Raw genomic sequence first — 22,855 nt, 5'->3', positions numbered from 1 at the left:
GAATTCAATTAAATGTGTGGTGGGAAGGAAAATACATTGCTATTTTCAAAGCTATTGGCAGTTTGTCTTGGTTTTTCTGGGGCGTGGAAGTACAATTTATTTAAGGGAGAAATTATTATTTTGTTTTAATCGGGATAAAAGAAACACTTTCACGAGCCTTTTGATTATACGAAGGCAAGAAGTAACACCTTCACCGAAGCCAAAATTTTAAACAAATAAGGAGATAAATGGTGAAAAAGTTGTCTCCTTGAGTTGCTCTGATGGTTGTAGAGTTTTGGCTTTCTTTGGGAGTTTGGAGTCAGGGGTTGCAGCCTAGGATGTAGGAAACAGAGGAGGACTTGGATACCAGTAAAAATGAACTTCAGCAGGCGGAAGTGGGCCCGGAAAACAGAGTGGTGAAATGGTCAGCAAGGAGTTCATTGCCCTGAAGCACAAAAGATGGTTTAGGAATATTGATGTCTGACTTTGACATTTAAGTTTAATTTTTCTGTCTTGTCTTCTTTTATCATAAAGATCAAGGAAAGACTATTGCACACACAGTTGCACACCCCACTGATGCCTTGAGAAATGAAGGAAGGAGGATGTTTTCGTGCTTGCAGCAAAGTGGAAGGAGGGCAGAAATATGATCAAAAGACATTAGACATTGAGAGCAGCCGGAGTCAAGGTTGTCAGCTCCCTCCAGCCACTGCAGCTACTCCCACGAATTATTAGAAACATCCAGGAATCCCTGTGTCACAAAGAATGAGAAGTCCAGTTATTTTACTTGAGTATTAAACAACAGGGTGACCACACAAAGCTGGAAAGACTGGGACACCTAAAGCATAAGTGTATATTAATTTGATTAAACCTCCCTTGTTTGGGGTATTTTTTCCCATTTTCTGCTGTCATTCATAACACTGGTATAAGCAACCTTATAGATATAGTTTGGGTATATTAGTCATTGGGTATATTAGTTTGGGTATATTAGTCATTGTGTCCCCAGGGCAAATTCCCTGAAGTGGGATTGCCCGGGTGATGGAATGCCCATTTCAAAGGCTTGCGATGTAGAACAAAATTTGTTTTCAGTCTTTGAATTTCCCAGAAGAACCTGTAGGATCATAAATCTATCAGAATCGTTACTTTGCTTGTTGTCTGTGAACCAGACAGAGGATTCCGGGCACTTGGAGGAACACCTACATCCTGAGTTCAAATCCTCACACCACACTTATGGCCTGGGAAACACTGGTTGAGTCAGATCCACCGCCCACCCACCCCCATCTCTGAGACTTTCCTCATTTCAAAAACAAGGATGATTCAGTATCAACCTCCTAGGTTTGATTTCATGGAAATTATATTTAGAAAGTTCACAGAATTTTACAGATACGAAAACTCCATAAATATTAAAAATACTGAATTATATGCCTTTTTTGTTCATAGTGAGAGAGATTTAAGATTTCACTGTTTTCATCTCCACAACTCCAGAAAGGCAAAAAAAAAAAAAAAAAAAAATAAGCCATGTGGAACCTGTGTGCTCTGGTGTCCTCTGCCAGCCGTTAGCCCGAGTAATTTGATTCAAGGATATTTATGACCTAGTTTCTGAATCACTGCCATCCAGGCAGTGCTGTTTCTTATGTTCTCTTGCTGAGAAACCAACTGACAAGTAGAAATGGTGTGTTCTGTCAAGGGGTGGGTAGGCTTCTCTGGAAATTCTGGAAAAGGTCTGCCGTGTCAACACATGTCTGTTTTCCTAGGATTCCTCGCTGGGCTGGAGCCTTGGGGAGGGTTCTTCTTGTCCTCATCAGTGATTCTTCTCTCAGACCCTCACTGGCAATAATTAGATCTCATCTGGCAGAGAGCATGGACCCTGCCTCTCTCTGAAATGCCTTTCTTTCATTAAGAACGGGGACATGTCAGTATGGCCAGCTGGCACCAGAGGGGAAGGAAATGTTTGCACCTGAGCTCGTGCTCCTTGACAGCTGTGAGGTCGAATCCCAGACATAGACAAGAGTTCTCAAGGACCACATGTACAGGGCAAATCAGTGGGAGAAATCCATGATGATCGTGTCTCTCTAGCCAACACCCCCCCGCAACATCATTGTGGAGGCTTTTTACAGACATTCTTCTCTCAGGGCTGGGCCTGGGAGGAGGTGAAGGAGGTATGTCACACTATGCAGCGGTAGACCCCATCTTTATTTAGAATTTTAGAATTTTACACTTCATGGATTTTTTTTGCATGAATTTTGATTAAAAGATACTGCCCTATTGGATTGAATAGTGTCCCCCTTCAAGTTCAGAACCTTAAAATGTAACCTTATTTGGAGACAGTCTTTGTGGATGTAATCCGTTAAGATATGGTCACATGGGAGCAGGCAGTCTCTAAGTCCAGGGACTGGTGCTTTTATAGGAAGACCACATGATCCACAGAGACACAAACAGAAGTCCCACATGTGAAGACAGAGGCAGAGACTGGAGTGACACACTGAGAAGCCAAGGAACGCCAAAGATTATCACAACCAGCAGAAGCTGGGAAGAGGCAAGGCAAGCTTCATCCTTAGAGCTGTTGGGGGAAGCCCAGCCCTGCTGACACCTTGACTCCTGACTTCTAGCCTCCAGAACTGTGAGAGTTTGGAGCTACCCAATCTGTGGACTTTCTAAAGGCAGCCCCAGGAAAGTAACGCAAGTGCATTAAATTATTTATCTTGATCACAGAGCTTTTTGGTGCCCTCTTAAATTCTGTACCAGAGTTCAGTGCCTTTCTCTCCTCACCAGGGCCATCTCTGTCCTCTCCTTTATCTGTTCATAACAACCCAAGGAGGAGAACACAGAGGAAGATCGTCAATGGGCTCCTTCCAATAGGACATATATGATACATGAATGATATTAATGTGACTTATTTTGAATCCTCAGTTGGCAAGGTCTGAACATATCCAGGCTGTGGAAGTGTCCAGTGGTATTTGTTCATTTAGCAATACTTACTAGACACAGACAGTGTCAGAAACTGTGCTGGCTGACAACAGCAAAATACATAATCTCAGCCTTTAAGGAATTTATGGTATAGAAGGGGAGAGAAGAGATAGGCACAAGCATTACAGAAGGAGGTGGTGAAAAGCAGGATCATGCTCCCCCCAAGGTTTTTGTCTGCCCCAGAATCCTTCCAGGCCCTTCACAAGGAATTCTCTAGACCCACTCCTTCTCATCCATGGGGCAAGAGATGAAAGCTGAATGTCTCCTTTGCCCTTCCCCTTCCTCCTGATTCCCAGTAGGTATGGTCCTCCTGGTGTTCTGCCAACACCTCCTCTCTCTCTTGGCTAAGGTTGTAAGATAGGAGATCAGGCCCAAGATGATGTCAGAAAAACTCCTGGAGCCAGTAGACCCACACCCAGGTTCAGAAAGAGCATTGTCAACATAAAACTAGGACCACACATTCTTTGGGAATGGTGGGGTAAGGTTAGGGCCCTGGAGTGGGCCTCAGAATTCAAGAGCCACTGGGCATCCACTGGTAGTGACAGGATAAAACCAATCTCCACTAGTTTGGAGAACCAGTGGGGAAGGAAGGGCAAGAAGGAAGAAACAGGTCGATGGTCCCATATGCCTGGGACTCGTGGGTGCTGTCATACTGAAAGAAGAATATTAGAGAAAAGAGGGATGGGCTGTAACTCTGGTACATGATTTTCCCAGCTGGAGAAAACTCAGCCCTCTTGGAACCAGCTGTACACAAAGCCATTTGCCTTAGTGATGCAAGTTAAAAATAGTGGTAATTGCCAGCTCCCTGAGTGTGGCCAATTATTACCATTATTATAATTGGACTGGAAATTAACCCACTGTATATGGAAGCCACAACATATCCAAACTTGTTTCAGGCCAGCTGGTGTAGAAATGCTAGCATTAGCGTGGTTGGTATGTTCTTGGAAGAACTCAAAGAAGAGGTGGGAGGTGGGGGGAACAATGCCAGCTGCAGCCCTTGCTTCTCCCGAGCCTCTGCAGCAGATCTGAGATCCAAAGCAATGAAAAACTGTGCCACAAGGCCGATTGGCTTTGCCTGTTCTGGTTCTGACCATCCACACACGTTCACCTGTTCTCTGGGGGCATGGGTGTATGAAGGCGCATACACGAGTTGTGTCTTTCCATGATGTCAGCTTTATTCAATACTAAAGCAAAGCTGAATCACAATGATAAAGCAGGTTCAGGATTCCAGACTCAGTGACATTTCACCATGGGATTACACTTGGCTTCTTACACAGCACACAGAGCAGGACGAACAAGGTAACAGAAGGGCGCAGGAAGCGAACGGACCAAACGCGAAGTCAGCCTGGGGGTGCGCAGTTGAGGAAAGGCCTTGATCTGGTCCGGGTCAGCTCTTGGCACTCGCTGCTTCCGTTGTTCCAGCAGCGAAGGGTCTCGATTCTGTTTGGGGATCCATCAGGTAGAGTCTTCTGTGGCTGTTGCCTTTTTTAAGTGGTCAGACATAGAGGAGACATGTCCAAAGAGTCTGAAGGTTTGCTGCCTAAATCCTTACCTTTTTAAAGGGATTTCATCAGTTTTGAGTCTCTGCAGACCTCCTCTGGGTCTGCTCATTATCAGTTCTGGATGTCAGCTAACATTCGTTCCAGCGAGCTCTTCTAGCTGCAGTACCTTAACTGCTTGCGTCATTGCTTGACCCAGGCCCCTGCTTGACATGAGAGATTCCATTTTGTTCTCTACAGGCTGCATGGGTATGAGCGTGAGGCATGTGTATTGCAGAGGTCTGAAGAGGCCTGAGATCTCTGAGAACCCTAAACTAATTGATATTCTGAGGTGCACATAGAAGGTTTGTCCATAACCAGACTTAATGGGAAGAAGTTGCCCTGCACAATGTGGTGAGAAGAAAGAAAGATCTTCTCCCTGACAACTCTAAGGCAGAGCTGGGATTAGGGTGAGGCCTGCAAGGCAATGTTTAAGGAGGATCTCACTCCCAGGTCCACACAAGTATATCGTGTCAGCCCTGGCACAAACCTGAGGGTAAGGCCTCATTAAATTTTGTGCCCTAGCTCCCATCCTGCTCTCTCCCCTGGTCCTTATGAGAGGAGGTAGGGAGCAGGATGGCTGTCATGGGGGCGACCTAGGAGAGGACTCCAGAGGGTGGAGGCTTCTGTGGCAATTCTTTGTTGCCTCCCCAAACATTCATTTCTCCTTCCTCCCTTGTAACAGGAGCCTGATTTTTATTTGGGAGTGGTGAACAATAAACCTAGTTTAACTAATCCCATAAAAAGATATTTCCCAGGTGCCCTTGTACCTTACAGCTTGGTCAGGAGACCAGGCTCTCTTCTTTGAAAGAGAAGCATAAATGTATGTTACATGAGCAGGACAGGTGGCTTAAAAGGAGCTAAATAAGCTGGAAAGACCTCTTTCTTAATCTTTTTTTTTTCCCCCCATTTTGACTTTCCTCCTCCCTCTAGTCTGCAATGTGGAAGCTCCAGGGATGTCCTGGATCATCAGTAACCTTGAGAATGGAAGCTGTGCGCTAGGAAGACAAGGTAGAAAGAGAAATCTAGGTCCCAAATGCTGTTATGAAATCTCATATGAGACGGGTCTTTATAGATATATAATCGTAACTCTGAGATAAAGTGATTGGCTTCACTCCTTCTTACAAAGGGTGAAGCAGGAATTGAGACACAGGGCTATTTGATTGCAACCTTTCCCCTTAGTGGCTATCCTATATCACTGTGAGGCAAGAGTACTTATGGCTAACTTTGGGAAACAAGCTATTTGGGGGCAGAGCTGCCAATCAGCCCCTTTCTTGAGCCCATTGAAAGGTTTCCATTAAGGGTCCCCAAGCAGCTTGTGCTCCCTGAACCTGAAGCCTGCTCAGGGGCTCTGCTGCCTCCTACCTCTGTAGGCCAGGCCCAAGACATAAGCCTCTCTCCTGGGGCCTTCAAGCTCTCAACTGCCAGGAGGCCACCTGCATGTGGTAATCCTGCTTCCTTCTCCCCTCCTCCCTGCAAGGGTTTTCTTATCCAACCTCCACAGCTCAAATAGATTAGGTTTCCATGAAATATTGATGCTTTTTCCTATGGCCTGGGGAAATCTGCCTCTATCCAGATCAGCTGGGCTGATTGATAAGTCAGACTGAGGGAGGCACTCTTTTGTTCTTCGGCTTTGCCCTTCACTGACAGGGGAGGGAGATGAGTCCTGGCTGGAGCACACTCAGGTTTCCAGGGCCACTCAGGACCAGCAAAGTGGCCAAGGATAGGTTCTGTGGGGGGTGGCTGGGAAACGGGATTATTCCTAGGAAAACTGTCCAGCCAATAGACAGGACAGGATCTATCTGGTATAACTTGAGCTCCCCCCCACCCCCAATCATATCCCCAACTTCCCACTTTTTTCCTACCCCCAGATACTCAGGTCACTGCTGATATCAGAAAGTAATTCCTTCCCTCTTGAAGACTTTGAGATCTTTAGCAGGCTCTGCAGCCTAGTTGAAATTGGAGATTGCGTTTATCTTTGTGTTCAAGCTGGCTGATCACAGCAGAGCTGATGGTGGGGGAGGGGTATGAGAGATGAGGAAAGAGAAAGTTCAAGTGCATAGTTTGGCTCAAAGGGCAAGGAAGGGTATAAAGTGAAGTGGGCCATGCTGTGTGCCTCTGCAGGGAAGAGGGATCCTCAATAAAGGGGTTGTTACAACAGTGCTAGTTATGATGTTGCCTTCTTCGTGGGACCTCAGGCTGGCTACGGCAGCCCACTGGTTCCAGGAGGTGTGTAGACTGTGCTGACAGGCGATGATGGTGGGGGCCTCAGGGCACTCCCAGTGCAGACCAGAGGGTACCAGTGGCTGTGTCAGTGCTTAGTTACCCCCACCCAAGCAGGGCTCAATGGGGCCTGAACAGGACAGCTGCCTCTGCTTCTGCTGCTGTGTGATGGTTGATTTTAAGTATCAGCTTGCCTGTGCCATGAAGTGCCCAGATAGTTGATCAAACATTATTCTGGGTTCTTCTTTTAGGGTGTTTTTGGATGAGATTAACATTTAAACTGTCAGACTGAGTAAAACAGATTGACTTCCTGAATGTGGGTGGGCCTTATCCAATCAGGCGAAGGCCTGAATGAAATGAAAAGGCAGACCCTCCCTGAGTAAGAGCAAATTCTCCTCCTTCCTGGTACATGTTAAATGGGGCCATCAGCTCTTCCTGGTTCTACAGCAGCTTTTGACCTTTGGACTCAAACTGGGCTCTGCAGATTTTGGACTTGTTGGGCTGCATAACTTAACTGTATGATCTATTTTTTAATAACATCTCTCTCTCTCTCCATATATATATATATATATATATATATATATATAAAATTGATTCTGTTTCTCTGGGAACCCCCTAATACACACTGTCAAGAAGCATCCCTATGGTGACCCAAATTAAAGGGCCACCATTAACCTAATTATATCTGCCCTGGGACAGCCAAACTGCCATGTGGTAGCCGACAGAGCTTAGGAACACGTGTGGAAATTTCCAGAATTATCTGACATAAGTCTTTAGGAAGGATAGCTTGTTTCCTTAGTGTGAGAGCATAGGGAACATATCTAAGAAATATTTTTGAGCCCCTGTGGTAGCCTGAGCAAGGTCCCCCTAAGGATGTCCACTCAGAACCTGAGTATGTTAACTTACATGGCAAAAGAAACTTTGCAGATGGCATTAAGGACCTTGAGATGGGGAGACAGCTCTTCGTGGTCCAGGTGGGCCCAATGTACCATAAGGGTTCTTATAAAGAGGTAGACAGGAGAGTCAGAGGAGGGGGCACGAGATTTGACAATGAAGCAGAGATTGCAGTGATGTGCTCTGAAGATGAACAGAGGGGCCATGAGTGAAGGAAGGCAGGTGGCCTCCAGAAGACAGAAAAGGCCAGAAAGACTGATATGGGTCATAGCTGGGAAATATGTTACTGACCCCTGGGAAGGGCAGGGCATTAAGAAGTCAGATCGAGCAGACGGTGAGCTTTTCTTTATTATAACTCCCTAGGCAGATGGTGAGGGTGTGCCCCCCCCAACCCATGCACTGAATGCAGGGTGAATATATACACATGGGTAAAATCAGTGTTGGGGAGGGGCTTCTGACATGGCCACCAAATGCATCCTAACTGACCCAAACGTCAACTGGGTCCCCTAGGGGTGCCTCAAAATGTTGCCTTTTGAGGCACCCCTAGAGGATGTGTCTCCAAACATCCCTTCCATGCAAGGGGAATACACTGCAAACCCGAAGTGTCTCCAAAAAGTGCCCAGGTCTCAGGGGCCTGGGCACTTTTTGGAGACACTTTGGGTTTGCAATTTATTCCCCTTGCGTGGAAGGCAGGTCCGTTCCATGGATGGTAGGGAATGGTGTAGGAACTCCTCTCCCCACCCAGGACTGTGTTTGATGCGATCCCAGGACTAGACCAGGCAGCTTGCTTACCTGCTGGGAATGCTCTGGGGTACAGTTAGGATGACCTGAGAATTTCCAGCACCAAGGAGCTGTGGAGAGAGCACAGCTAAGCAGAGAGAAAAGGACCAGGGCTGCTACTGTCCCCTGGGACGGAGGGCGCCGTTCTGTTTTCTTGCTCCCCTCCCATCTTATAGTTTTCCTAAGTTTGGCTTGGCTTTCCAAATAATCTGATTTTCACATTCTGTCTTTGTGTTTTCTTTAACTATTTTTAGATCCTTTGATTCAGCTTAGTTGGCAGCTGCTCTTCCCCCAGATACTTGAAGAACTTCCAGTTCGGCATTCGGCGGAGGCCAGGACTGGGGCGGGGAAGCGGCCGCCTTCCCACCGCAGCTCCCCGCTCTGCTGGAGGAGGCCTGCGGCTCAGCGGGGCAGCCGCAGCCCACAGGCCGCCTTCGGCGCGGGAACGAGCCCGCCCAGGCTTTCTCACAGGCCTCGGGGGCTCGGGCGCCAGCTGTGGACACAGCCCACGGCGACGCTGACGGCGGCCCTGGAAGGCTTCCCTCCAGAGAACAGCCACAGCCCTTCTCTCTGTGCCAGTGGGCCAAAGGGCTTTGCACAGACGCCGTGGCACAGACATGGGTTTTTTAATTTTTCGTTTTTTAAGATGTATTCATTTATTTTAGAGAGAGAGAGCAAGCACAGGAGGAGGCAGAGGGGCAGAGGGAAAGAGAGAACCTCAAGCACACTCTGCTCTGAATGTGAAGCCCCAAGCGGGACTCGATCCGAGGACCCTGAGATCATGACCCAAACCGCAGTCAAGAGTCTGACACCTAACGGACTGCGTCAGGCAGGTGCCCCCCAGAGAGGGCTTTTAAACTCGTGTGACCTTTCACTACTACTTTCTGACCTTTCAGTCATCCTGGGGTATCCCTTCTCCGAAGCCTGGCACCCGTTTGTGACTACCTGGGCTCCACTCCTACCTTTGGCTCCTATTACCTGCATGATTGTACTTCTCTGGGGCCTCAGTGTTCTCTTCAGCAAAATGGGTCTGATAATAATGGTGTCTACCTCCTGATGTCCCTGTGAGGATTCAATGAATCTATGGAAAATGTTCACACCTAGGACTGTGCCTGATACATAACACACACTGTGGGAGATGTTGGCCATTACTTGTGCCAAACCTTGGCAGTTCCCCCAGCTCCCACCTATAGCCCTGACCCTGGATTCTCAGGTGATGACATTGCTGTTCTCACCACTAAGGAAACAGAGGCCTCAGCTACAAAAGATCTTAACTGGACTCCACTTCAAATATGTACATTTCATGAATTTGTATCCTTTCTTCCTGATCTTAAAGGGCAAAGGGCCCCTCTTCTTGGCCAGTGCTATCGCTCTACTTGTGGTTCTAATCCCTGTTCTTGTCTCCTCTGTCTGGGTCCCCAAGGCACCTATGCCCTGAGTCACTTCCAGTTCTTTTTTTTTTTTTTTTAAGATTTTTATCTGACACAGAGAGAGAGCGAGAGAGAGAGCGCACAAGCAGTGGGAGCAGCAGGAGAGGGAGAAACAGGCTCCCACTGCACATGGAGCCTGATGCGGGGCTCAATTCCAGGACCCTGGGACCATGACCTGAGCCAAAGGCAGACGCTTACCCACCTGAGCCACCCAGGTGCCCCAAGGTCACACTTCTTAATTGTAGAGGAAGTGGTGGTTAAAAGACATTTGTGGTAGGAAAAAAATACAAAGCACTAAAAATAATCACTCAGAATCTCATTTAACTGGCCCCTCTACAACCCGTTGCCACCTGCACAAGATGATTTATTTGTGGATTTCAACATATGGTTTCTCTGCTTCCAAACCTTGCAAGGTCTCCACTTTCAACAGGAGCAGCTTTATCCTCTTTGGCTGGGCCCTGGGCTCTTCCGAGGTCTACGTTTCTATCCTTCCATTGTACCCAGAGGCTGTTGAGACCTCCCTAAACTTTGCTCTGGAGCCATCCTCTACCTGGCAAAATTCTACTGGTTATGGAAGCTCCATATTAAATGCTCTCTGTCGGTAATGCCTCCTTTTAACTGTCTCCAGGCAGCAGGGATGCTTCCTGTGGGCTCCGTGGCATTGTGTTCACATTTCTAGTAAAGCACTTATCACATCCTACCACCTGTGCAGGCTGGAATTTACATGGTTCTCTAGATTCATGGACTTTGGCTGTTGTTGAGCTCAGCTCTCCTGGGAATGGCTGAAATACAGACGATAGGGTACTTGCTCGGAGTTGCTCCAATAGGCATTTAACTTACCTTTGGAACTAGCATATCATAAATGGCCCCAGATCTCAATTTGCAACTGGAGCAGAGCATTTGGGGGGAGCTTATCTTGAGAGGGTCTCTATCACGGATGCTTTTCCAGGGGGTGCCAGGGACTCTTCTGTGCCAGTTTTTCTGTTGTGGGTTTGCCTTCCTCAGTTATTTAGAATCTGCCACTCACTGAACTTGACATCGGTGGTCCTCAAGCTTTAGCAGGTGTTAGAATCACACTCTAGTGGTGGTGGTGGGGAGTGGGGTTGGGCTGAGGAGACTGGAGGAAGGGAAGGAGGAGGAGGTGTGGAAATGCACATGGTTGGGTCCCACCCCCAGAGTTTCTGATTTCCAGGAGACTGGGGTGGGACCCAGTGATATGAATTTCTAATAAGGCCCCAGGAGATGTTGCTGCTGTTAGCCCTGGGACCACAATTTTCAGAAAACGGACAAGCTTAAGCTCTGCTTTCCTCCACTGCCCTATTCTACGTTTTCTCTCTGTTTCTATGGCAATGACTACGGTTTTCCTTTGCTCATTGGCATCACTACTGGTGACTCCCCTTACTTTTAAAACTGTTTCTTTCTCCCTGGATCCCTTTCCCTTTTCCAACCTCCCTATTATGAGCACCCAAAGGACAAGGATTATGCCAGCGTAATTTTTACATCCTTAGTGTCGATGATGACTGGCACACACTAAGAGCTTGAATAAATGGGGGAATAATTGGGCTGGGTGTCTGGTTCTGGCTCTGCTATTGAATTTGCTTTTTGGGCAGTGAGTTAAATACCGTCCACTCAATATTTATTATTGGTAAGATAAAGAGAATGATGTTTCAAAGCAAAAATGAATTAGAGAACTGGATTAAAAATTTAAAAAAGGGTCTGCCTAAGAAGAGGTTAATTAACAACCAGTTAATTGAAAAGATGGAGGCCAGAGCCCTCCCTGACAACTGGAATGGTTGACCAGGCAGCCGACAGTCCAGGTGGCCCATGAAACTGCTCCCTGGGCAGACAGTTCCAAGTTTTGTGCTTTAACTTTTGCCACAAGAACACAGCTACTGCAGCATCCATGGGAAAAACTGTCCCTGAAGAATTTCGGTTTGGAGGGAAAAAATAAGGAAATGTGAGCTCCACACAGCTGCCCTGGCATAGTGCCTCACGATATATTAATATAAAGCCTGACTATAAAAATATATAGTGCCTACCTTTTTTGATTTAAAAAAATCATCCACAATTTAGGAGTTTTGAGGATACAAAAAGTATCCTGGAAGACCTAAGTCACCTCTAATATTAATACCCTCAAATGATCTGCAGTTGTGTGTTGAATTTTTTTTCCTCCCTTCCAACATCTTTCTCTACCCTCTCTGTTTTCATCACAATGTTTTGAGTGGTTTTAGCCTTTACATTTTCTGCATCCTGCTTTTAAAAATTAACTTTGTATCATAAATATTTTCTGTTGTTTCCCAGTCTTCAAAAACATAATTTTTAATCCTTCTTTTTAAATTACAACAATAATTGTGGTTAAGTAAACCCAAGGATTCAGAATTGTAGATAATGGGAAAGAGAAATTTTCTCCTTTCCAAAAGTGATCCCCAAAGGAAATCACTGCTAAGGGCTTGAGACTTTTGATGGAGGGAATGAGGGTGGGGAAGCAAAGTCAATAATTTAAAATTTAAAGCAAATAAACAAATGCTCTTATATCATCCTGTCACTTATTCTCAAAAAAAGATTTAGTATTTTCTGGCCACTTCTTTTTTACTAAAAATAGCAAAAACGTGATTTTTCATAGCTGCTCAATATCCTATTACTGAACGCTCATCTTGTTTGGCATTTTTAGTATTCTAAAGAGTGCTTGAGATGAACATCTTATATATACTTTCTGTTTATAGGAGGTAAGGGTATTTTTAATGGCTCTTATATGCTAAGCAAGTCAGTACTAAGGATTTACCCTGCAAATAGGGCTCTTGACTTCGGTCTCACCTTGACTCTGACTTCTCCTCTCACTCTGGCCAGTCTCTCAAGCCCCTTTGGGTTCAGACTGCGGTGTGGCTCACTGAGACCCAGGTCCCCCTGGTTATGACTCAGGGGTGGCACTGTCTGGTAGGAAGAAGTGTCTGGGATTCAAGGTGGTAGAGAAGTCTGGTGAGAGAAGGGTTCCTATCACTCATCTCTGACACCCAGAGTGAGGGGGCAGGGAGGGGAAGAGCTCTGCTTTTCCCTTTACCTCTGAGTGGAAGTCTCTGTCTCCATTCCTGCTCCTGAGCCACGCTAGAAAAGTAGCTCTGGGAGAGGAAATACCTGAAATTATAGGGATGATTAAAGGTAGAGGGCGATGTTATCAGCCCTTCGGGAATAGTCATGGCAACTGCTAGTGTGGGGGAGGGTGGGGTTTACAGAGAAGACACTAGAGGCAGTGGATGGCAGGACAGAAGGCTTTCAGAATGGGAACTCACAGATCTTTCTCAGACAAAAGCAGGAATATGTGTAGTTTCACATGATGGGAATATGTGCTTCTTAGTGAAAGGATGGAGGAGGGTTCATGGTTCACTGGGAAGGAGCAGGAAATCACATTTTCCCAAGATGGACAGAGATAAGGAAGGAATCTTGGGTCCTTGAAAAGCATGGCTGATGTATGATTATTCTAGTCCTGGGACACAGTTCAAGGATCTTGGCAGTCATTTCTCATTTCCTCAGCCTTTCTTGCTCTGGAATCATCCCTCTCATAAAGTTTTCCCTGAGATGGTGCAATGTGTAGAAAGATCAGCCTAGAAGAAGAGACCAGGAGCTGTGAAGTCTTCCTCCTTTAAACACAAAGCTGAGGGTTTTATGGTGGCAGTTGCTGAGGATGGGAGCTTTTCAAAGTCTTCCTGATTGTGTACCTGCTGGAGATGTGTACCTGATGGTCATGAGTCTCTAATCCTTTGAGCTAGACTTAGGTACCTAAAGCAGGTAGAATAGGGAAATTCTGGGTAAATGCAGGAGGAACAGCAAACTGGGAACTGAGTCTGACACCTGACAGTGTTTGTGGCCATCAGGCAGCCTTATAAGACCCCTGCGGTTTCTCATGGGCCACAAAAATCCTGTTGTTTGAGCAACAAACCCACAGCACACATGTGCACACAGACCCGGTTAGCTTGCAAATGACAGAGAATGACCCCTCCACTGGGGGCGCTAGAAGGACAATAGTATATTTAGAATATATTTGAAGTCTCGGTCAGAAAAATCAGACTGCGCCTGCGCACCGTAGCTAACATGGAGCATGCGTAATGATTTGCAGACTTTTTGGAATTCACCGCCTGTTCCCAGAACTTCGTGTGACTCTTCCGTGCCCAAATTATAATCACCTTTAAGAATCAGAGCCCCACATTCACCCAGGGAGACTCAGATCCTCTCTCTGAGTGTACCCGCACTTCCTCCTCTCTACTGTGTACTTTTACTTTGCAACAAAGCTGCTTCTGATATACTTACTCTGACTCATCCTTGAATTCTTTCTGTGGCAAAGTCAAGAACCTGGCACTGGCTGGTGGTTGAGGTCTCCAGAGCCAAGGACTCCCCCATCTCTGATATCAGACCAGTCAGGATTCAATCAGAAGCAGAACCACTAGGGGAATATATATATATATATATGACATTACCAATAAATAATGGAAACTGTCTTGTTCTACATAGAGTCAAAGACGTCAAATACCTTTAATACATTATACATACATATAAATTCATGTGAATGTAAAGTACAAGTGAGCAGGGACAAGCTGGAGCCCTTGAGCTGGAGCGGGACCCTATGGGATGAATTGAAACACATGTCAGTTCTTGTTGCCTCTGGCCTTGGTGGTGTGGGCATCTGTAGAAGCTCAGGCTCTCCATCTAGTAGTGAAACACACAGATGGCCCAAGAATTGCATAAGTTGAAAAAGGATTTAGGGGATGCTAGAGGAGTTCTGACTGCTCCCTCACACCAGTGGGATGAACCAGCGGATGGGTGAGAACATGTGCAAGCTTCAAAGCACCTGCCCCTTCCCTTCCATTGCCAGCACCCACCCCACCCCAGTCTCCCACAAGAATAGCTGTTGTGGCTCACCCTAACCACAAACACATAAGAGAGGGAATTCCAGAAAGGGTTTCTCAGCTTAATCGAGTGCTACATTACAAAGCCACCACAGTCCTCTTCTTGACCACTTGGCGCTCATACACACTCCTGAAACTATACTTATTCTCCAAATAAAGACAATAACAAAGTCATGCTCCCACCTAACATAAAACTACCCAGTGTGCAAACAGAAATACTCTTTCTCTGAAAGAGGATTTTATAAAGTTCTTTTTTTTAGCTCTGGGTAATGTTCATTCTTTCCCTAGAAGATTCATAGTCCCCCTTTCATATCTTCTGTTTTAAATACTAAAATATAAAGGTAATATCTATTAATATAGCTGGTGTAAGATGACAAGGGGTAGACAGAGAGAAAGAAAAATATTCAGATAATATGTGTCTGAACATTGGTACTAAAATAAGGACTATTCATAACTATTATAGTCTTGTATGCAACTGGTCAGAGTCATGGCTGACTTTTCCAACTACCTTCTTCAACCACATACCATATTTTTGCCTTCAACACTCACCTCAGCTTATTTAGCTTCCTTGAACAGTGGTGGGTGACTCAAACCTTCATTGTTGAAGGGTCTGGGCCGTTAGAAGTCCTGCCTGAATTGGATTGTTTAATTTGATTCCGAGCATGAAAATACTAAGAAGTGGCTCAGAGGATTATCTGCAATCCAGATATATTCCTCCTGACCATCCCTGCATAGTAGCAAACCAATTTTCCCTTCATAGGCAGGATCAATTACCCCGATCCGTAAAGTAACTCTCTCCACCCACCTTTTTCTGGCCTGTTGATTCACTTGCACAAGAAGCTCCAAATGGTCAGATGGCGGTCCAGTTCATTGGAATCATTGTTGTGCTGCTAGTGGAAGCATCTCTCCCTTTGGAACTAAGATCTCTAGCCCAGCAGAATCTACAGTTAAAGAGACAGCAAAATTTGACTAGTGGATCACTAGGAGTCTTAATAAGTGATACTATTTCCATTTACCTTCTAAACCTATGAATCCTGGCTATGGAGAAATAGAACCCTATGCTGATTCAGAGCATATTCTGCATCCTAGAGGAGATTATTCCTTCCCTTCAATGTTTTACCACCTACCCAGAGCTGTAACTGAGTCTTCAAAAGACCATTCCACCATCTTGCCCAGGTGACCATGTCCCTAGGGACTAGATTACAGAATAAGACTGGAGAATTTCTCTAGAACAGTGAGGGTGAATTGTTTGGCCTTGTCAGCTGAAAAACTACTTCTGATGATCTTATTAATAGTTACAGAGAAAAGGACATTTGACCAATAGCTGCATATGCCAGGGCCCAGGAGATGTGTTGATTTCCTCCAACAACAAAACCACATCTAGAAGAGGAGCTGCAAAAGAAGTCATCACCTGATTAAGTGTGGTGGAAAGTGCCCAGATTTCTTCCTCATAGGCACACTATTATAGGCCAGTTGCACAAAGATGTGGAAGTGGTACTCACCATCTCTCAAGTTCCTGATGGTGACATTAATCTCTTCAATCTCTCCAGAAATGTGGTATTGTTTTTGGTTTACTATTTCTCTAGGTATAGATTACTAGTGGCTCCCACCTGGCCTTTCCTACCATAATAGTCTTCACTCTACAGATTAGGGAACCCATGTGTGGATTCTGCTGAGTACCTCTATTCCAATAATGCCCTTCAGAACCGGGAAAATAACCATAGGTTGGTTTCTGGGACCCACTGGGCCCACTATGAGATGGATCTGAGCAAAAAGGCCATTAGACATTTGACCTTCATAACCCCCTACTCCAGCTGGCATACCACAGTGAGACTTCAAACTTCAGGAATTAGTGCCAATTCAGACCCTGCATCCCACAATACCTGAAGAGTCTGATTGTTTCTCCTTCCTTAATGCACAGTCACCCTGGAAAATAGTCACAAGTCCTTTTGGAGAAGGCAGGGAGGGAGGTAAACAATATAAATTTTTGACAGTGTAACAGGCTTTTTCTTCAAGGACCACTGCTTCTGAGTTGGTAAATTGGCTCAAGTCTGGGACTTGATTGAGAGGCTGTGACTTTCTAGTTTGGTGACATAAGCCAGATTTCTGTTCACTAGACCTAGAGCTTTTCTGCCTATACAGATAAAATAAGACTTTAATAGATTCTCTAACTATTTTAGTACTAAGGACAGCATAATCAACCAGCCAATGCCAAAGAGCTCTGTGAGCTAGACTGTTTTGATTACTGCTTTGATTACTCTTCTGTCACTTGGTCCCATGGATTCTATCACTCCTTTTGCATTTAGGAATCACAATTAACACCCTAATATCTGACTTTAGAGAACAACCACCACCAAATCTTTCAAGGATGCTGGGGGAGAAGGTACCCTCATGAATTTATTACAGCCTTAGTGAAGGGTGTGTCCTCTGGGCCCTTCCAGAATGGATGAGGTCTTCCATGATTAGTTCATTCTAGCTTTCTAATCTCCTTAGGCCTTTGAATACCTTCGTATATAGTACACCAAGGAAGCTTTGGTATTTCATCTTAATTTACTGTAGACCACCTTTGGATACATATTTTGGTTAACCAAGCAAAATATTAGAGCTATTCCCATATTCCCATTTCCTTGAACTAAATCATCAAATATGGATTCTCTGTTCAGTAAGCCTGTTTTAGAGCTCTTAAGAGAACTAAGCAGATGTATACACACATACACACACATATAGATAAAGAAATTTATTATAAGGAATTGGCTCATGCACTTATGGAGGTTAGGCAGTCCCAAGATCTGCAAAGTGAGCTGGCAAGCTGGAGACCCAGGAGGGGTGATGGTTTAGTTCTATTCTGAAGGTGGGCAGACTTGATACCCAGGAAGAATTGAGGTTTCACTTCAAGTATGAAGACAGGAAAGAGTTGATATCCTAGTTTGAAGGCTCTCAGGCAGGTGAACTCTTCCCTACTGAGGTCAGCCTTTATGATCCATACAGCCCTTCAGCTGATTACAGGTTGTCTACTCACATTAGAAAGGCAGCCTGATTTACTCAGTTTGCTGACTTAAATGTTAATCTCATCTACAAACATCATCACAGAAACACCCAGAATAATGTTTGAACAAATATCTGGGCACCTTGTGGCCCAGTCAAGTTGATATATAAAACTACCCATTATAGAGCCCTTACCAGTAAATTAAGCCTGATTCAAGTTTACATTTCTTCCACCTGAACTAAGGTATGAGTGGAGAGGGAGCGGAGCAGAAAAGTAGGATAGAGGATCAACATGATTTAATGACCTTATTGGTCACCATTTATATTAAGACATATATTCTACTGGATTCCAAACAGATTAGCAAGGTATCGCTCCTAACTAGCAAGCCAGCTATTCTTTCCCTTAATTAGTTTATCTTTGCTTTGTTAGCCTTCAGCATTGAGGTGAATAGATAACGGAATTGGGAAAGGGTGCTATTGTTACTTGGAGTCTATTCCTATTCCTTCCTTTCTGTAGGGAAAGTAGCTTGGATTCCAGTTTCTTCCTCTTCGAATAGGTACTGCTTCATGGAAGTTGTAAGAATAGAAAGATTGTAAAGAACTTGGTATATAGTACACATTTAATAAGTAGTATCTATTCCTTTCATTTGACTTAACCATGAGAGAAAAATTTTTTCTCATCCTTTTTGTATGAATACTTTTGAGAGCATTTTGGCTTTTAGTTTGTTAATTTCTCTCTATATATCCTCAATTTTGTATAATCAGCAAACTATATATTTAATACCCATATGCCATTCCTTATGATAACTACTTGAAGGATCTGCAATCATGGAGAGAACCAGAAGGTACTCCTTCTGGAGCATTAAGGCGTATCCATGATTGGTTTATTTTGTATGTACAGCACTGAACAAGTCCTGAGTAATATTAGCTATAATAATTATTATCCAGGGATGGAATTAACTGATATTCTACCCTCCTTCACCTGTGCCTTTCCAGCCCCAACATTCCACACATACCACCATTTTCAGTCCTATCATGAGATCTTACATAAATGCCTGGTCATGTTCCAAGTACAAATTTGTTGTGTGTAATAAGCAAAATTATTCAAATAGAATCAGGATTAGGAAGACCCAGACATCTGTAATTCAACCATTGGTCAAGATGGAATCTGAATGTAAAAGGCTGGATTCCAGGTCCCTCAACCTGAGGCATCTCTCTGGTTAGGAGAGGTAATAAGGAGACCAACTAACAATAACAATTCTTGACCTTGCCTGTTAACTCCATAAATTCTAACTTTTATCCTGTCCAGGCTTTCTCCTGGGGGGGCACTGAAACACCCCTGATTTTACAAAATGGGACTCTTGCAACCCACCTCCCTTTCAGGTAAGAGTGCTTCCATTCTGTGAGAACTCAAGTCAGGTAACATGATCATTTTTTCCAACACCTAAAACTCATGTGCTCCTTGAACACCAAGTTTGCATTCAGCCCTTGTGTCTCCTTTCAGTGAGCTCTGCTTCTCTTGAATCAAAGCCAAATGAACTCTGAAAATGCACTTAGGGCTACTCACATTTAAATTTTCAACTTTTTTTTCCTCCTTGGTATTTTGCTTCTATTTTTTATGCTCTTTTTTTTTTTATGTAGCTTTGTAAGCCATCTGCCATCCTTTCTGGAATGAGATGGCATATAAATATATACATATATGCATACATAAGATGTATACTGATATTTGAGAAAGACATATCAAATACAAATGCGTCCTTCTAGGTCATTGGTATTCAAGACAGTGAGGGGGAGAGGAAGGGAAAGAGAGATGTATTTTTAAAAATTCTTTCTGATCCTTCCTTACCCTTATCTACTCTCAGGGACCCAGGTAATATTAGAATCATGGTGGAAGGAAGATTTACATTTTGAAAAATTCTCCCAGGTGATTGTGATCTACCTCTTTGTTTCCCAGTCCACCACCGATAGCTCAGTGACACATCCCCAGATTTTCTCAGCTTTCTTCCTGCCTTTGGTCAGAAAGCAACCCACTCTACCATATTAGCTCATCACTCCATGGAAATGCCATTTTGGAATTATGATGTAGTGCTATATGCCCTTGGCTTTTAGAGAAAGATAATATAAGAAACAGGCCGTTGAAGGGCATGTCTAAATCTTTTGCAAAGCCTTAGATGAAGTCATTGTGCATTATGTGACCAAATGTCACCCAAATAAAGGTTTCTCTTCATAATTCCTCACAATATTCAGTGGTAGAGAAAAATTTGAGTCTCGGGTAAAACTTGAATTCTGCCTGTCAATAGATGAGGAGAATTATAGTGCTCATGACGCTGTCATTTTTCCCCCCTATTGTCTTCCAGGAGATTCTATCCAGTCCAGCAAATAGTGGGTACCAGGTTACATACTACGTTATAAATATTAGTAGGGCCAGTTCTGGGCTCTGGGACTCTTACTGTCTACCAGACAGAGCAAAATATTTGTGCCAGTATACCCATGCTTTTTTCAGACTTCTCTTGTAATGCTCTCTCCCTTTTTCTCACTAGTTTCTGTAAAGCCTGTTCTCTAAATCTTTTTTTAAAGATTTTATTTACTTATTTGACAGAGAGAGAGAGAGAAAGAGATCACAAGTAGGCAGAGAGAGGGAGGGAAGCAGGCTCCCTGCTGAGCAGGGAGCTTGACATAGGGTTCAGTCCCAGGACATGACTTGAGCTGAAGGCAGAGGCTTAACCCACTGAGCCACCCAGGTGCCCCTTTCTCTAAATTTTTAAATGTCTTGTATTCATGTACAACCCCCCTCCCAGTGAAAGACAGAATTTAAGAGGGGTTTTCTACTTTGTTTGTTTTTGGCTGTTTGTTGTACTCTATTTTTCTTCTCCTTTTTTCCCCCTTGTCTTACATTTTTAATTACCCTACACCAACTTTTCAGAGCATGGTCTCTTTATAAGGGTCTCACATGCAGTGTAAACCCTCTTCCATTGTCACAGCTGATTGGAGGTGAACACTTGACCCATGGTGGGCCAATCAGGTTTTCATACTGGGAATATGAAGTTGGAATACTGAGAAACAAGTCAAGTGGTCCTAGGGGCTGAGGTTACCTATTTGAGGTGGCTATGGTAGAATTCATGGTAGTGAAAAAGTGAGATTGGAATGATGATCTTCAGAAAGAAGAGACTGAATTAAGCACCCAGAGAAAAGTTGAAATGAAAGACCACATAGGATAAAAAAAAATGAGTATGAGTATGAGAGGGTGAGAAAAACATATGGAGGCATATGAAAGTTCTCTTTTGATTATTTCTATTTTCTCCATGAAATAACAGGCAAGGTCTTCAGTTTAGAGTAGGAATGGGAAGAGGGTGGGCAACTTGAGAAGAGAAAAGAAGGTGTGAATTACTCATCATTGAGTGGGGAGTGAGCTGACTAAGGGAAGGTGGTAGGAGTGACAAACAGCACTATAGCCTCACTGGAATGACTAAATAGAGACAAGTCATCCCAATTGCATGCTTTTTCTCTGACCACTTTCAGCTCTGTGGGTATGGAGCAGGCATAAAGTTGGATTTAACCAGGACTGAGTTTTTTTGCCAGGTGAGTATGACCTGAAAGGAAGAAAGGAGCAAATGAGTTGACTATATCTGTGAAGGAATGTTTATAATAATGGAACATGGAATCTAATGAAGGAGGTTGGGGTACAACTGGACCATGAAACAATGGCAGGGTTAGAGATCTCAATGTGGTCTAAGAATCGGTGGTATTAGAGTACAGAGGGAGAAAGCCTGAGAGACTGTGGTTGGAGAATGGGAAATTTGAAACACAGATTATGGAAGAATTTGGGAAATGGTAATGACAAGAATAAAGTGAGGATAAGTAGAGGTTGGGTGGGCAAAGTCAGTGGAGATGAGAAGACTGAAAAACTAAGATGTAAAAGTCCTGGAGGTATCATTTATATGAAGGCTGGAATCATCAAGGGTTGTAGGGGTAGTAAGAGGGAAAGAAAGGGAATGATGAGGAGTAATCCAAAGACTTTTAGATGACTCCAATAAGGAGAAGCAACAGATGCTTCAGTGTGGTGCTTAAGTTTCAAAGAAGCTGTGTGTATATGTGTATGTGTGTGCTTACACGGGAGGAATGAAGGTCTGAAAATGGCAAGAGAAGTAAGGACATTTTCTGCACGCAGGCTTAGTAGTGTGAGTGGGGTAAGATAAATCTATAATTTGAGAGGACTGTGGGGGTGAGAGAAGTTGTCCTCAGGAAGAGCCTGCCTTCACCAGAGTAAGGAGAAGGAAACATTCAGTCGTTACGAATTGGGGGAGTTTGCTAATAATGGACCATGAGTTTCAATCGGCATGGTGAAAGAGTTTGAAAAAATGGGAAATCAGGTTTGATTAGGGAATATTTTGATCTCTATGGGGATGAGAGTCCAGGTGGATAAAAAAGCCCTGCGATTGTGGACATCTAATGAGAACCTAGGGAAACAGGAAAGTAGGGCCAGATGGGATGATCTTCTGCTGGGAGGTGGACAGTCCATTGTAAGTGTCACCTCATTTTTGAAAGTAGATTCTTCAGCAGATGGTAGCAGCAAGACAGGAAATATTGGGGAAGGGTGTGGTGTACCTGATGGTGGAGGCATGGCATTGATAAGGCAGAGGCATGGGATACAAGAGTAAGCACATGACACAAGCTCAATTAATCACAGACTCCAGCTCCCTTCAGACAGTCTTTAACACTGAGAACCAATAGCCCAGGCATTAGTTATAATTTTCCACATCCCATACAGGTCCACAATCTCTTATCCCTTATTCTGAAATTCTCAAATTCTAAAAACCAAAAGGTAATACATTATGCATTTAGCAGGAAAGGCTGACCTGACCTAACAAGAGGATCTTTATAAACATCATTTATCTTAAAAGTGTGAATATTTGTATGTTTTACCATAGAACAGTTAATGAGTTTGACTATGGAGTGTGGCTTCACACCCCACTGGGAGTGATATATACTACATGGTATATACTCTATATTATGTTTCTAAAATCAGGAAAGTTCTAAAACTCATCTAACTGCAAAGGTCTTGGCTAAGGGTTTTTGGATTTATATACCGGACCAAGTATGTAAAAGTCTTTCCTAAGCCACCCTAAGGTGGGGCAGCTTCATGGAACTTGGACCCACCTGGGAC

The sequence above is a fragment of the Martes martes genome, assembly GCF_963455335.1.
Source record: "Martes martes genome assembly, chromosome: 3".
Classification (NCBI taxonomy): domain Eukaryota; kingdom Metazoa; phylum Chordata; class Mammalia; order Carnivora; family Mustelidae; genus Martes; species Martes martes.
The sequence above is the reverse complement of the archived record's forward strand: the minus strand, read 5'-3'. Positions refer to the sequence as shown.